The sequence below is a fragment of the Neopelma chrysocephalum genome, unplaced genomic scaffold, assembly GCF_003984885.1.
Source record: "Neopelma chrysocephalum unplaced genomic scaffold, ASM398488v2 Primary Assembly neopelma1_61b, whole genome shotgun sequence".
Classification (NCBI taxonomy): domain Eukaryota; kingdom Metazoa; phylum Chordata; class Aves; order Passeriformes; family Pipridae; genus Neopelma; species Neopelma chrysocephalum.
The window spans coordinates 8368410-8384750 of NW_020897717.1; the positions used below are offsets into that span (position 1 = coordinate 8368410).

At 40.8% G+C, this 16341-nt stretch overlaps 1 protein-coding gene across 7 annotated transcripts in view; it reads left to right on the forward strand.

Annotated features, from left to right (window-relative positions):
- Positions 1-16341, forward strand: part of TRERF1 (transcriptional regulating factor 1) — an 82926-nt gene that overhangs the window by 47328 nt on the left and 19257 nt on the right. For 6 of the 7 annotated variants that reach the window (XM_027681896.1, XM_027681901.1, XM_027681900.1 and 3 more), the window contains one exon: positions 8288-8385. The gene's annotated coding sequence lies outside the window, so the exon portion shown is untranslated. Of the gene's footprint in view, positions 1-8287; positions 8386-14287; positions 14318-16341 lie in introns of those variants that run through there. The other variant, XM_027681899.1, reaches the window with a different exon arrangement.

The window sequence follows — 16341 nt, forward strand, 5'->3', positions numbered from 1 at the left end:
TGTTGTAAGTTTGCAAACTGGAGGGAGTGTTGTAAGTTTGCAAACTGGAGGGAGTGGATCTGCATTTGGTGTGGGCAATATCTTAAAAGTGAAGTTTGAGGGGCTGGGAACATGCTTGCTCCAAAATTGTGATGGTCTTCTAAGAGAAATCGTAGAAGTCAGTACTTGAAGCTTCAGAGGCTGTTTATCTGTACCTGCGGGGTAAATGGGCAAAACGTTTATAGCTTAGCTAGGACACTTTTTGGGAACATTGCTGTTATTTTTGCAAGTATTAAATGCAAAATCTGAATTTGTAACAAAAATGTCTCCATAGGCTGTGCCTAGCCCTTCTTCCATGATTGCAAGATGAAGGCATTGACCTTTCACCTTTTCTGAGCTAATTCTGGTTACATGAAATAGTAGGAAAAGAAACTGAGAGTTGGCAAATACTATCTACCCTATAGGAAAGTCTGTATAAGGGAAAAGATTTCTACTGAGATGGCTAAGAGCTTTTAATGTAATGAACAAAAAAATAGTCAGTGAAGCTAATACTTGTGGGGAATGAATTCTTCACAGAAAGTTGAGAAATGTTCTTCTGAAAATGGTAAAAGTAATTGTAAAAGCTGAATAGCGTGGCATTTAATTATGTAAGGAACCAAAGAGGCTAAAAAAAAATAATAACCTGGTATATCAGAAAGCAATTTAAAATATAAGCTAGGGAAAATGGAATATTTCTGTCAGAATAAGATGAATACCACCACTGGCTGCATTGATTTCATGTCTCAAGTTTTGTTCCAAACAGATCTGTAACTATGTAGGGGAGACGGGAGGGGAAGAAGGCATACTTTCATTCCCTTGGCCTCCCAAGCTAACCCATTCCCCTTCTGAGTAAGAATGGTGAGAAAAATCTGGATAAATATACAAACAGAACTTAAGAACTTAATTAGTTCTGTTGGTCATCCAATTTCCAGTTATCTGGTGTAATTGTCCCTTTCAAAGGGATCATTTGAAGCAGAGCTTCATCTGCTTTGTGAATGTCGATAAACCAAGCTTGTTAGTGTACAGTGTGAAGGCCAAAGCTGAATTCTTGTGGGTATTCACAGCCTTTAATAAATAGCGCGGCAGTGCTGAGGAGGAATCATTCCTTACACCCACTCGCCCTTAAGATGTTTCCCTTCAGTTCAGAAATGAATATTCAGTTGAAAAGTTATACATTTTGTGTCTTTCAGAATATTCTTAGCACTGCATAGGAGTCAGTCTGCAGAAGGGTGGGATGGGTTGGTTTTTTTTCCGCCTACCTTCTGCGGGGAAGATCTGGAGCCGAGAAGTAGCTGTTAGACTTTGAGGTTTGTCTGCTTATTTGTTTGAAGTTGGGGTTTTTTTGGTCTGGTAGGGCTGTTTCCTGAGCTGTGGAGCTCCTGCTCCATTTTCTCAGGGCAGGGTTGGCATGTTAGTGTGGCACGAGAGGTCCAAACATTAATTCATCAGGCTGTTGACAGAAGGTTTTGCTGTGACGTGGTCCCTACTCTGCCAAACTGGAACAACCAGGGCTAAAGCTCATTATGGGGAGTGCCCACTTAAAAAAGTGGTTTTTGAGTGATTAGGGAATTTCTTTTAGGAGAGTGGTTGTTTTGCAGTAATTTTGCAAAGGGAAAGAATAGTTTGAGGGTTTTTCAAGGAAGGAGAGTTGTTTATTGATGTCATTTTTGGCAATGATTTTGTTTGAATGGTTTTAGTCACCTCATAGTTTGAAGTAAGTAACTGAAATTTTGCAAGAGTGTGGGCTTGGGGCATTAAGAATAATGAAAAGAAGGGCTAGCTGAATGTGTTGCAGAACTCCTAGTACTGAATGATTGGATGATAAAATGCTGGAGGAAATTGCTTGTAGATAAACGAAAGCAATGTGTGTAGTAGGAGGAGGGAGGTCACAATGCGATGTATGCCCTGATGAGTGTTGCACCAGATGTCAACTGCTCTGGAAGGAGACTTTGTGGTCGTCCTGTAAAAATGACAGCATAATGATTGATAAAACAAGTCAGTACTTGTTAGTGAAGGAACAGAAAACAAAACAGAAAGCATGAATGTGCTACTGTGTAAATACGTAGTGCTCCCCTGTCTTCAATACCATATGTAGCTTTGGTCCTCTCTGTCTTCCATCTCGCCTCCCCCAGCCCACAGAATGTTGTAAAGAAGAAGAAGAATCCAAAGTATGGGGTGACAAAGAGCCACCAGGAGTCCTCGGTCTGGAAAGAGGCACACAGAAATGATTGATGTCATGAAGGAGATGCAGAATGAGTGTCTGCTGTTCTTCCCAGGACATGAGCATGAAACAAGTACCTGAAAGCTGTGAAGAGAAAGATGATGGCTTTTCAGGCAGCTCTGGGACTGTCAAGCTTGTACTGCCAGCCAGGTTGCTTTCTGAATTCAATAAGGAGAGGACAAGACATGGCTGTATGGTAGGAGGTATTGGGAGTATTTTCTCCTGAGTGGGATAAGCCAAGCCCTGCCCAAGGGAACTGGATTACATTCTGGCCAGTGCCAGAGAGCAGTCGCTTGATGCAGTCGCTCAAGGCAGGCATCTCCTGGATTGTGTCTGTGGTGTGACAGGTGGTCTCTGCTACTGTGAGCACCCATTTGCTTTGTGTGACTGGGATGCGTCTGACCAGTAGCTCAGGTCTAAAGCCACTTTAAACAAAATGTCATGTTGTACAGTATGTGTTGTCTGAAACCTTGAACCCTACACATGAAAAACTAATAGATTTTGGAATTCGTAATCTATCTGCGCATTAGCATCTCATTTCTAAGATGCACCATTTGTCTAAGACATTTCCTCTGGAAATAAATGTCATGCAATATTCCTGAAGCATTCAAAGATGTAGAAATGAACACATTAAAATAATTATGCATGCATGAAGAATCCTGTCCTTAGAAGAGAATTTGAAGTCCTAGAGTTTTTCTAGGAAAGTGCAAGGAGGAAGCTGAACATGGACCAGGGAAGGGCAACAAATTCGTGAGGTTGATTATTAAGAGTGGACTTCCAGCATGTGAAGAGAGACTCTGCTCTGATATAGTTGTGTTAAGTGAACCAAAGTAATGGTATATGATTGATGATGATAATTCTGGTGGTGTTAACTATTTTGTTGCTGATTTTACCAATTGATATTACAGTATTTGTTGGTATTGCTTAATATATGTACTCTGTTGTTCTTAATGTTTCTTATCTTAAGGTGGTTTACTTTCCCCTCTCCTGCTCCAAAAATAATTAAATGCTGTTTAATCATGGCCAACCAATTTAGATAACAAGATGCTCTTGGTCACTCTTGTAATAGAAAAAATGACAAATACAGTAAAGAAAACTTGTATTTCAGTGATTTGAAGTGGCTGAGGTTTATTCATTTCATGGCAAGTTTATGATCTGGTGTTTGTGAATGGTTAGACACACGAGCATTAGGAAGGAGAGGAGAAATCCCAAATTACTTTTTTTTCTTTTTTTTCGGTATTTTCCCAGAATTCCATTTTGGATGCTCTGATGATCTACAGGAAGTCTGAGTTCCCAATTTAACACTTCGGTTAAGTTCTTAATGTCGAATGATACAAAAGTTCATACTGTGAAAGTAAATCATAGAGTCACAGAATCATAGAATGGTTTGGGTTGAAAGGGATCTTAAAATCATCTAGTTCCAACCCTTGCCATGGGAAGGGACATCTTTCACTAGACCAAGTTGCTCAGAGCTCCATCCAGCCTGGCCTTGAACACTTTCAGGAGTAAGGCATCCACAACTTCTCTGGGCAACCCATTCCAGTGCCTCACTACCCTCACAGTAAAGAATTTCTTCCTAATATATAATCTAAACCTTTTCTCTTTCAGTTTGAAACCATTCCCCCTTGCCTTATCACTAAATTTGCTTTGTCAAGGCTCATACAGGACTAATTCAGCCTTAATCTAGAAATCTTCTTCTTGTGTGTTGCAGTAACATGCAAGTAGGTGGAAACTTCGATTTTTCTGAAGTGTAACTTGACTGGAGAAAATCCCTGCCTTTGGTGTGTTGCCTAGTTCTACTGCCATCCTCCATTTTATCCCTGGGAAAATACCTGGTTTAACTTTCAGTGTGAAGCTCTGCTGATCAATATGTTACAAGCATAGTAAAGTTCAAGAAATTGCCTCCATTACTATCTTGAGATGAGAAATTGATTTAGCTGCATTCTCTCTCTGTTAATTCATCTGTGTTTTACCTTCCCATAAAAGGTATTATGTGCTCCTTATTTTCCAGCAGTGTCATCAATCCTAATGAAGAGAGAGGACTGAAAATTTATATTGTGCGTATGGGATAGCCAATCTCTGACTTAGGTCTTAATTTGTAAATGTTGCTGTAGGCTTCACTTCTCAGCTTTCTCTTACTGTGCTTTGCTTGTATGCAAAATCTAGGGGCTGGGATGGAAGCAAAACTGAAGAATATGGCAAAGGAATATAAAATTAGATTGCTTTTTAATCTAAACTTCAAAAAATGAGATGCTGATTAAAATTTAATGAAAAGAATTAAAACCTCATTTGTGAGTTTTATGTACTTTTGTAGTGTTTGGTCCTGAATTAATTATGTTGGGACTGTTTTCAGTATTTATCAGCCATCAGTTCACTACCTCTGGCTCCAAAATGCCCAGAGTTTTATTTTTTAACTGTGATATTATGTATGAGAGCTTTGCACGTATCTGATAATTTATGTACACCTGCATATAGGTGTTATTGTAGCTCTAATGATGAGAGTAGTATAGTGGGAAAAGCAGCAAAAACAAATAAAAAAGACAGAAAAGGGTTTTCCTGGGCATTCCTGTTGTTTTTCCTGGCATCCATCGGCCTGGCCTCTTGCAGGAAGCTACCAGGGATGGTTTGTCTGCAGAATATTTTGGCATTTTTAGCCTTAATACGAGCATTTGTTGTTCAGAGCAGATGGATAATTGAAAAAGAAAGCAAACCTATATACTGTGACTTCGGTTGCGGCTCATGATCACACAGAATAACACAGAATATGCTGAATTGGAAGGGACCCACAAGGATGATGGAGTCCAGCTCCTGGCCCTGCGCAGGACTATCCCCAAGAATCACACCATGTGCCCAAGGGTATCATCCAAATGCTTATTGAACTCTGGCAGGCTTGGTGCTGTGACCACTTCCCTGGGGAGCCTGTTCCAGGGAATATCTAATATCCAGTCTAAATATCCAGTCTAAACCCCCTGACACAACTTCAGGACATTCCTTGGGTTCTCTCAGTGGTCACTACAAAGAAGAGATCAATGTCTGCCCCTCCTCTTCCCCTCACAAGGAAGTTGTAACTGCAGTGAGGTCTCCTCTCAGTCTCCTCCAGGCTGAACAGACCAAGTGCCCTCAGCCGCTCCTCGTATGGCTTCCCCTCAAGCCCCTTCACCATTTTCATTGCCCTCCTTTGGACACTCTCTAACAGCTTTATATCCTTCTTATACTGCAGTGCCCAAAACTGCACACAATATTCAAGGTGAGGGCACCCTAGTGCAGAGCAGAGCAGGACAGTCCCCTCCCTTGACCAGCTGGCGATGCTTTGCCTGATGCCCCCCAGGACAGGCTTGCCCTCTTGGCTGCCAGGGCACTGCTGACTCATAGTCAACTTGCCATTGACCAGGACCCCCAGGTCCCTTTCTGTGGCACTGCTTTCTAGCATCTCATTCCCCAGTCTGTACGTACATCCTGGGTTGCCCCATCCCAGGATATAGCAGTTACTTTTTTAAGATTAAATTTAAATATATTGGCAAGTTCCAAACAGTTACGTTAAACTGGGACAAAAAACCCCCAGCATTTTGTTGCTTGGCTCCACTGGTGTTAACCTCGGGTTTTCTGTGTGTGTCTGAGTATTTCCTGTTACAAACAGAAATGGTACACATACGTCTGTTGTCTAGAACATTTAGTATGCCTGTTACAGACCTGGAGGTGTTAATTACCAGTATAAAAACCAAGTCAGGTATGGCACCGTGTACATGTGAATTTATTAAAACTTATCTTATTTTGACAAAGAGGTAAATTCATGGATTTGCTTAGAAAAGTTGTAAGCAGGTGGGATGCAAGCAGGTTTGTGTTTGGGGACGTTTGTAGCATTTCAGCTCGTGTTTGCAGCAGGATGTGGATGTGCACAGATTTTAGTTACTGGGGCTCAATGCGGTAATGTTTCAAGCAAAAACTTGCTTAGATCCAAGAAACTCCATATATCCCTGGGCGATGCTACCAACATTTGCCATCAGCTCAGATTTTCTGTTGAAGAAGTATGTTTTAGGCAGGTCAGGCCTTTTAAGGGGCTTCACTGTTTCTCATGGTGCGTGTTTTGATGGGTTGGTGTCTGGATTGTGTGGTGGACCTGTCTGTTTTCTGTGGGCTTGGGCCAAGGTGAAGGGGGAAGCAGAGGCTGGCATTGGGCAGGACAGGGGAGCTGCTTGGATTTGTGTTGCTGTTTGACTAAGGGAGGGCACTTGTTCTGTGCTGGACTTGGGGTGCAACTTCTTGCACTATGTAGTAGTGTCACAGTGCTTGGGACTTACTATCAGAGATTTTAAAAGAATAATTTAAGCAAGTGAATCTAGCATGAAGGTGAGAGGAAGTAAATGCTGATGGACCTCACTGAGGTTATCTGTGATCATTCCTACATTTTTCTTCTTAAGCCTGGAATGATTTTCCAAAACCATCAGGGCTCAGTGTGAATGATGAGTTTTCCATTGATATCATGGAGCTGTGAATTGCACCCTAAGCTTCCAGGCTTGTTTTACAGAATCGCAGAATACCAGGTTGGAAGGAACCTCAAGGATCATCTGGTACAATCCACAAGACCTTGAATGTCTTTGTGGTGCTCTGTAAGGTTCTTGTTAGCCCACTCTTCCAGCCTACCCAGGTCTTCCTGCAGGGTGGCTCTCCCTTCCAACGCGTGTGCTTCCCTGCTTAGTGTGGTATCATAAGAAAACTTTATCAGGGTACACTTATGCCATCTTCCAGATCACTTATGAAGGTATTAAACAGTGATGGGCTCAGTGTTGGTCCCTGGGGGACCTCGCTTGTGCCAGGTTGCCATTTGGAAAAGGAGCTATTTACCACCATTCTCTGGGGCCACCTGTGAGCCAGTTTCCCACTGACCACATGGACCACTTGTCCAGACTGTAACGCAGCAGTTTCTCTAGAAGGAGGCTGTGGGAAACTATATGAAAGTGTTGGAGAAATCCAGGTAGATAATGTCTACTGCTTGCCCCACATCAACAGCTTTGTTGTAGAAGGCGATCAAGTTTGTCAAGCACAATTTGCCCTTGGTGAATCCACGCTGGCTTTTCCCAGTCACGTGTTTCATTTGATTTGTGATAACCCCCTGCAGGATTCGTTCTGTAACTTTCCCAGGGACTGAAGTATGGCTGATGGGCCTGTAATTTCTCGGATCCTCCTTTAAGCCCTCCTTGTAGATGGGAGTGACATTAGCCACCTTCCAGCCTTCTGGGATGTCCCCCAATCTCCATGACTTCTCTAAGGTTATGTAGAGTGGTCTCACAGTGATGTCAGCCAGCCTTCTTAATACCCTCAGGTGCTGAGGGCCTTTCCTAAAAGCCATCTAGGCAGCAGCATTTAGAAAAACAAATGTGTTGTTTTCATTTAAATAATTTAAGATGCCTTGTCTAGATATCTCTTCTGCACTGGGTGACAGCCTGATTGTTATCTCCCGCATCTTTGACTGTCATTAATCCCTCCCTTCCTGATTTCTCTACCTTCTCTTGTTTGTGTGATACTCATCATGTAGGTTGCAAGCTCTGGGCCAGCAAATCTCCTCTCCATAAGAGAAGCCACTGGGTTCTGTCAATGCAGCCTGGGATGCTGTGAAATCTTTATAGTCTCTGCAGTAGAGGCAAGATGTTGTTTTATTTATTGCATCAACAAAGCCCATTCCTCATTTTGCAGCAGGTGCCAAGCTGAGTAAAAAGTAAAGATTCATTTACTTGTATTTCAGTCTTTATTTGAGGGACTGTGGATGTATCAATTCCAGAGATTTGACAATGAAGCAGTCTCTCACTGTCAATATGGGAAAGGGATTCTTGGTGGTTCTTTAAAGGAGTTGCATCCTGCTGGATGTCCTCTGCAATAGTGACTTAAAGGAGAGAGTAACCTGGAGATACTCTTTTGAATAGAAGTTAGTATTTTGTTGTGTTACAATAGGAAGCTCATGGCCACAGGTCTGCTCGTGCTTTGGGCCAAGCTGGTGATAGAAGATAGTCACCTGTGGAGAAAAACTAATTTGCATTCTTTTGCTCTGTTTAGATACATCACTCTGAGATCACAGAATGACAGCAGCATGAAATGTTATGGCAAAGAGAGCACAACAAGATACAAGAATCTCACAAATGCTCAAAAATCAGGTAATGTTGCAGCATCATATGTCCAGTTTCTCTAAGGCTGGCTTGTTTAATAGATTCAATGCTTTTTGACTGTTTACCGGAATTTGGGCTTCTGAGTCTCTGATTTTATTGATGGGCTTCTCAAATATGATTCGTTGTGCATTGGCCTTGTATCTTGTAAAATATTATTTCACACTATGTATGACACAGGAGATACACACACATTTATATCTTTCTTAAGGGACTAGTTTGGCTGTGTTGTCTCATACAAGCAAAAGGACATTACCTTAATTTGAAAAAAAAGCAGCAGTTATGGTGGTCAGTTCTGCATAACCATTTGGCCTGGTTCCGTTGCTAGATACCAACATGCTGTAGTTTAGAGGGGTGGACTTTCAGAGGGTCCTGCAGCTGCATTTCTGAAAACTCTTTTGGGGGAGACACCAGGCTCAAAATAGCTGTTCCCTCCCCACTGAGAGCTTAGACATATGCTATTTTCCACATACTACTACTTCTGCTTGTTTTTTTAAATTATTTATCTGTCTCAGGATGTTACCTCCTTGCTTGTTTTTGTAAATCCTAGCATATGTTCTTTGACTGTTTCAGAGCATTTACAGTTACAGAAAAAAAGCAGTCACATTACACCCTACAGAACGTAAACACTGCAGAGGTCAGGAAGAAACTGGTCACGTGTGTTACAAGGATGCTCACCTTGAACTAAAATTGTATATGCTTGTCCTGGCTGTGGTAACAGCAGTAGCTGATGCATTGATGTCTGAGTGAAAAGGCTTAAAAATTGCTCTCCGTCCCACATATCAACAGCAGGGAGTAACAAGTCACTCAGTTCAGTAATAGAAGGAAACTAAAATATGAAGTTGAGGGCAATTTTGCTAATAGGACATGTCTATTTTCCAGGAAGCATTTGAGAATATTGCCCTGAGCAGAAGGGACTATGATTTATGTCATCTAAGCAGTCAGTAAACCCAGGCTGGCTGAAGAAATTTCAAATAAAGTTTCACAGACAGCTTCAGCCTTAATCAAATATGCAGTAATGTATTAGTGAATATTAAAAAAAATAAACTACTGTGTTTATCACTTGAATTAATGCTGTCTTCGGTATGCTTTTAGTCAGTTAGTCATGGAATATGCAATTCAAGTCCCCTTCTGGCCTTAGTCAAGGCTTGTCTTTTATTTTTATTTTTATTTTTAATCAGTATTGTGAGGAGATCACATAATTTTACATTTGCCATTTTTTATGAAGTAATGTGATACCTGCTTCAGTTGCAGTTCTCCAAAGCCTTCAGAGTACCTTGAAACTGTAACACCAACTCACTGACAGCAAAGATAATCAGATTTATTGAAACAACCTTCTTCGTTTCTTTGGGACTCATGAAATTGTATCTCCCTTAAACTAAATTCAGTTAATGGCTTTATTTAGAAATCAGCCTCCTCTTCTTGAATAACCAGAATTCTGTTAGTTTGGGGGAAAAAAAGGTTTTCATTAAATTACCACTACCTCAGAATGCATTTTCTACTTACAGCTTAGATCAAAAAGAGAGGAAAATGTTTCTTCTTGTTTGTCTTCCTTTCTCCTCCCCCTTTTCTAGAGACTTTCCTGAGATGATCAACTGTTGGTTTTGCTGTTGGTTTTTTTTGGTTGTTGTTGTTGCCTTTTTTTAAACTTCATTGAAGTAGAGAAATTGCTCGGTTCCTCTCCCAATGCCATCGTTGTTCTCCCCTCCCCCAAGTCCAATGTGTTCTTTATTAAACTGAATTAGGACATTCTAGTCACTCTTAAGAGTGGAAATGGGAACAGCTTAAATGAGCAGCCACATGAGACTCAGCAGCCTTTCCAACTGCACTGCAGAAGAAGCTCAGCTGCAAAGGGAATGATAATTTTTGAAGGATTTGTGCAACTGTTGAAGAATTACCAGCATTAATATTAAAAAGCAGCTAATCTGTTTTTCCCTTCCATTTTAAGAGTGTATAGCTTTCTTAGTATGCTTGCTAGAAAAATCAGTCTGCTAAATATTTTGCTTCTTTCCAATCATGTTCACTTTTGTAATGCCTTTATTTGCGTACTTTCTTGTATACTGAAGTGAGGGGTTTTTGTTGGTGCTGGTTTTGCCTACAAGTGCTAACCTTGGGGTTTGTAGACAGATATGGGCATGGGTTTGAGATCTCTGCCATCCAAACCCAACCGAAATTGAAATGCAGTAGAAACCATGGAAGAGTTGTATCCAGGATTTGGATGAAAAGGTTTTCATCCCTGTAAGCATTTGTCCTTGAGACAGCTATAGAAAATTATTGGTCCTTGAAATCCATATTGCTGCTAGTTTATTCTAACTAAAGTAGCCATGGTCCTGATACCTTTTGACCCTTGTTTCAGTCTCTGCTTCTCTTTATTGCTATATCAGATGTCTTTGGGGTTTCTGTAGATACTTTTAAAAAAAGTAGATCTTTGAGTTATCGTCTCACCTCTCCTTCCCTTTTCCTCTCTGCTGGTTCACCCAACCACCTTTCTTGGCGTTAGAAATTATTCATTCTGTTTGCGCACTGTGCCACTTTTTTTCACAGGCTTATTTTCTGTGCCAAAAAAAAAAAGAAATGGAGCTGGGGCTTGAACTATGGCTACATGAAAAATTATAAGGACAAACCTGGTAACTAAACAGTCTGCAAAAGCATGGGAGTCTTTGAAATATGCCACCCTTCCTCTCCCAGTTCTGTGCTTCTCAGCCTTCCAGCACTACTCTCGTCTGAAGATATAGGGGTAGTGCCAGCCTCACACCTGAGAGCTGGGTTTAAGCAGTGCAGGTGTGTCCATTCTTAGGTAGTGCTTAGGTGTTCTTAGATGGTGCTCTCTTGGTTTTTAAAGCTGCTCTTCAGTGTGGGTTCATAGTGGTGTGGTGCCCAGCTGAAAACCATGACTGTCTGTGCTGTCCCTTAAAAGGCTGGGTTACGGTCAGCCTGTGTGACAGGGGCTGCTGGTAGCACTGGTGTTTAGCAGAATGGAGAGGAGAAGGAACTGCTTTTTATTCCTGCGTCTATCCTAAAGGAAATTGGAGAGCAAGATGATGTGAATGATGGCTGTCTTCATTTAGGAATAGCTTGGCAGGAGATCTGACAGTTCTGAATAACAAAACAGGTCAATAAAGACATTCTCATAAAAAAGGCTAAAAATTGAATAAGATAAACCCTGTTTTGTTTCTGTTGAAGCTATTGGGGGGGGGAAACACTGAAGCAAAAAAGGGAAGGGACAACTTGATTTTGGATTTATCTTATCTGCAGTTAAGAATGAAGCATATATTCTAATAGCAGAAAGACAGCAACTTGAGAAAGCTCTGTCTCAGCTTATGTGACTGAGAGGTGGTAAGGCACAATTGAAACATGTCTGCAGTGTTGGGAGAACGCACAGCAATGACACATTTCTGGAGCAAGCATGCCTAAAGTGTTACAAAACACAGTTTAGGCTGCTAAGAGTGGTGGTTAAGCTTGCTTTAGCTGACATGTTACCATCCCAGAGGGCGGGAGGGACGCAAGAGGGGATGGTACCCCAGCACATGAGCATCTGCTTGATGCTGTTGCTTGTCAGTATGTGCAGGTACTCTGTCCTGAAGAAGCTGATTGAACATGGAGGGGTGTTTTCTTTTGGATTTTTTCGCATCTGTCAGCTTATCCAGTCTTCTTATTTTCAGGCTAACTGGTAATTAATCTATAAAAGCATGTAGATGTTTTGCTTAAAGGAACAGCTGAAAAACTTGAAATAAGTTGGACAAACCATAGGATCCAATTCCTTTTTGAAACACAGCCATGCAGCCCACCGAGATTGGTTAGATCTGTGCAGTGCTATAATAACTTTACAGCCTTTTAATGAGTCTGCTTCCTTCAGCATCTGCTCTTGTACAGTCTTTTGTCATCCCTCGCCATTAACTCAGTTCTGAAACTGGCTCTGGCTGGTTTTGCAGCCCACACCCACCCCAACTTTCATGCATCGACTTATTTGGAATGGATGCCTTGTTCTGAAATTCATGTGAATTTAGGCAGTTCGATTGCGTGACTGTGGTTTGATCTGTTATTTACTCAATTTGAAAAATTCTACAGGTTTTGGCTTCTGTGGTGTGTGATGGAGCTGGGAGTGTTTTCTTTTATAACTACCATCTTATTGATGTTTCGCTGCCTATTATCTTCATAGAATGGCCTGGGTTGGAAGGCACTTTATGATCATCTAGTTCCAACTACTCTGCCATGGATAGAACACCCTTCACTAGATCAGGTTGCTCAGAGCTCCATCCAACAGGGCCTTAAACGCTTCCAGGAATAGGGCATCCACAGCTTCTCTGGGCAGCCTGTTCCAGTGTCTCACCACCCTCACAGCTAAGAAGTTTTTCTTAATATCTAATCTAAACCCTCAGTTTAAAGCCATTCCCCCTTGTCCTGTCACTACAAGGTCTTGTAAATAGTCTCTCTCCATAGGCTCTCTTCAAGTACTGGAAGGCCACAATTATGTCACCCCAAAGCCTTCTCTTTTCTAGACTGAACAATCCTAGTTCTCTTAGCCTTTCTTCACAGGAGAGGTGCTCCATCTCTGTCATCACCTTCTCTGGACTCACTCCAATAGTTAATGTCCATCCTGTGCTGGGATCTCCACAGCTTCTTCTGGCTCTCCAGTGAATAGTTTACAAAGGAGAAAAATATTGAAGACTGATAATGTTGGAATTTTCTTCCATTTCATGTTTACCAGAATGAAGTTATGACATACTTCCAGGAGTAATTGTATTGCCTTTTAGATGCTTGTGTTTGATGCTGGAGTGTGTGAAGACATTTCAGCCATCTTGGTGTGTCCATGGCTTTTAGTTTGAAGACTGGAGCTGTACAAGTTGCAGGGGACCTTGCTGAAATTATGAGAAAAGAGTTGGAGCAAAACCTTGTCTCTATTGAAATCAATTGAATTCCCATTAGCTTGAGTCCAGATTTCATCCATAAACTTAAGTAGGGTATTTCTCTTTCTGGGCAGTCTACAGGAATGTTTCTGTCCGTTTGCATTTGTTTTCATGTTTCTTTGTAATGATTGCATAATTGGGATGTATCTGTAATGTCAGAAATGTAGTAGGTTAAGTAGCATAAATGACTGTTAGGAAGAGAAGAAACATAGAACTGCAGAACTATTGTTTCTGTAAACTTCCTGCTGCTTTTAGTTGTTTGATTTAACTATTTAGTAGACAGAGTTGTGATAAATGGCAATGATGGGTGTTTAGGCACCACTGCTAAACAAAAAGGAGAAAAAGCACCCTTTTCTTCCTGTCACTGAAAGAAATGGAAGTCACTCAGAGTGCTGCCAATGGCTTCTCAGTTGGCCAGAGACTTTGGTGGCCCTAAAGCCTTAAAGATGTTTTATGCAGCACTGATATACTCTCATGGGTATCCAAGAAGAAATGTATATTGTTAGCATTCTGTTAAAGCCGATAGCAAATTCTCGCTGTATACAGCATCAAACCTGTTCGAGTACTAAAAAAATATTTGGTATCTAAGGGACTGGTTATTACTGATTATGCTTCTATCAATGTGCCTATGTGTTTTTTTCCCTGTTACCTGAGTGTAGAATAACAATGCTTTTTAAACCTTTGCATTTTCTCCTTCTAGATCAGTGATGCATTTGAAAGGAATGTTTTCATCTTTCTTTTTTTTTTTTTTTTTTTTTTTTTTTAGGGGGGGAGAATGGGCGTTTGAAAACAATGTAAATTTTTTCAAATGTGGTTCTCATAGTGACTAAACTTCCCAGCCTTTTTGTGATTTGATTGGTATTTTAATATAATATTCCATATTTTTTCAGATTTTTACAAATGTTTCTGTATAACTGTGATGTATAACTGTAATCCACCTAACACACAGCACTGTGTCCCAACTCCCAAACCAGAGCTGAGTTGAGGATGCAAGAGCTGCTCGAGAGGAAATTTCTGTGAGCATTTTTTTTTTCTTTTTTGATTCTGAGAGAGGGGAAGAGAGGTGGTGTTTGTGCTAATGAATCGGATATAAAACCTCTTGACTGCTATCCAGTATCCTAAGAACTGTGACAGGTAACCCCCAGGTGAAAGGGTGCAGTAAGTGGAATTTGATGGATGCCTAAGGGACGGCATTTTCTGTGGTGACTACAACACTGCCTATGGCTGCTGGTACAGTTGGTAGCATCTGCCATCATGATGCTCCTGCCTGTGGGAAGAGAAGGGGCCAGGGGTCTGGTTGGCCAATTGATTCATTTTTGTGACAAAATCTTGTTGTTTGCTCCCTTAAGAATAAGCCTCTTACTGTCCTTACTCTTGGAATTCTTGTGGTCTTTTAATTGTCTCCTGGAGACATTTATTCTCCCTCATTGGTTTGTATCACTGTTATTTCTTGTCCTTTGACTAATATTTGTAACTTCAAACTTCAAGAAGGAACTTGATGTAAATTACAGATCTGTTAACAGGTAAAATGGGACATAGCTCCTATACAATAGGTCTACTACCTAGAGATCCAGTTTTTATGAGAAGATGTGTTCAGACCATCTCAACTGAGCTTTCTTAACTTGGCAGGCATAAAACGAGTAGCATGTTCCCCCTCTTCCTCTAAACGTTGATGGCCTTTCAGTGTGAAATATCACACAGTGTTTATTTTTGTGCCTTTTTAATGTTTTGTGGAAGGTTTGTTTAGTTGCCCTTCATAATTTTCAACAGGAAGTCTTTGAAGTTGTGTTGTGGATGAAAAATCCTGTTGGCAGCCTGACTATTCATTGTTGACTCCTATCTTCTTTAATTGTTCATCTATAAAAATCTGGAAGGGAGTGTGTTCAGAGAAACTGTGAAGCAATGTATATTTCTGGAAAGGGGAAATAAACGTGCAGTTAATCTCAGCTATTATTTGTCTCGTGAAAATGTTACATACTAATGGTTGCAGATGGTTTACACAAACTATACACACTGCAAGCCCTCTTCACTGGGAGCTATGGTTTTCTGTCATACATTATGCTAGAATGGAAAAGGTTTTTTTCTGCCTACAGCTATGCTTTACCCTTATTTGCTGTTGCTAGCACAAACTCTCCTTAATATGCATCTGGCAATGGTTAAAATTTTCTCCATCGGTGACTTCACATTTATCCATCTAAATTATGGATTCTCCTAAGTTTAAAAAGGTAAGGACATCAGTATGCAGGAGTCTTTGGTGGAGAGCATTACGTTTAGAAAATCAGATGTGAGGGAGGCAGAGTTAAGGTTTTGGTCTAATATTTTTATGCTCTTGTTAAACTTCAGAATCAGCTTTTATGTTAAAATGTATTTATGAGTGCATAAGCATATTGTACTTCTGTGCATATGTGCAATTGTAGACACAGTGATTGCATCATATTGTGGAATAGTCAAACAACCCTATAATGTGCTTATGTATTTTTTATTTATTGAAAACAGACATCTGTAAAATGTTACTTTGAGTTACAGTTTATACAGTAAAAATTATAAAAGGTTGCATGTGAGAGGGTAGAACAGAAGCTGGGAGTTCAGCACTCCCAGTGTAAGGGGAGTGAAAAGATTTCCATTGACTGGTTTGGTCTTAGCATATATACTACAGGCCAGTCAGCCTCACTTCTATCTATCCCTGGACAGATGATGAAACAGCTTATCCTGGATGTCATCTCTAAGGATGTGGAGGAAAAGAAGATTATCATTGTTATTATTATTATTATTAATTTTATTATTACTATTATTATTAATAGTCAACATGGATTCACCAAGGGGAAATACCGCTTGACCAATCTGATAGCCTCCTATGATGGAATGTCTGGCTGTGGATGGATGAGGGGAGAGCAGTGGACGTTGCCTACCCAGACTTCAGCAACGCTTTTGGCACTGTCTCTCATAACATCCTCATAGGCAAGCTCAGGAAGTGTGTGTTAGATGAGTGGACAGTGAGGTAGATAGAGGACTGGCTGAATGGCTGATCCCAGAGCTGTGG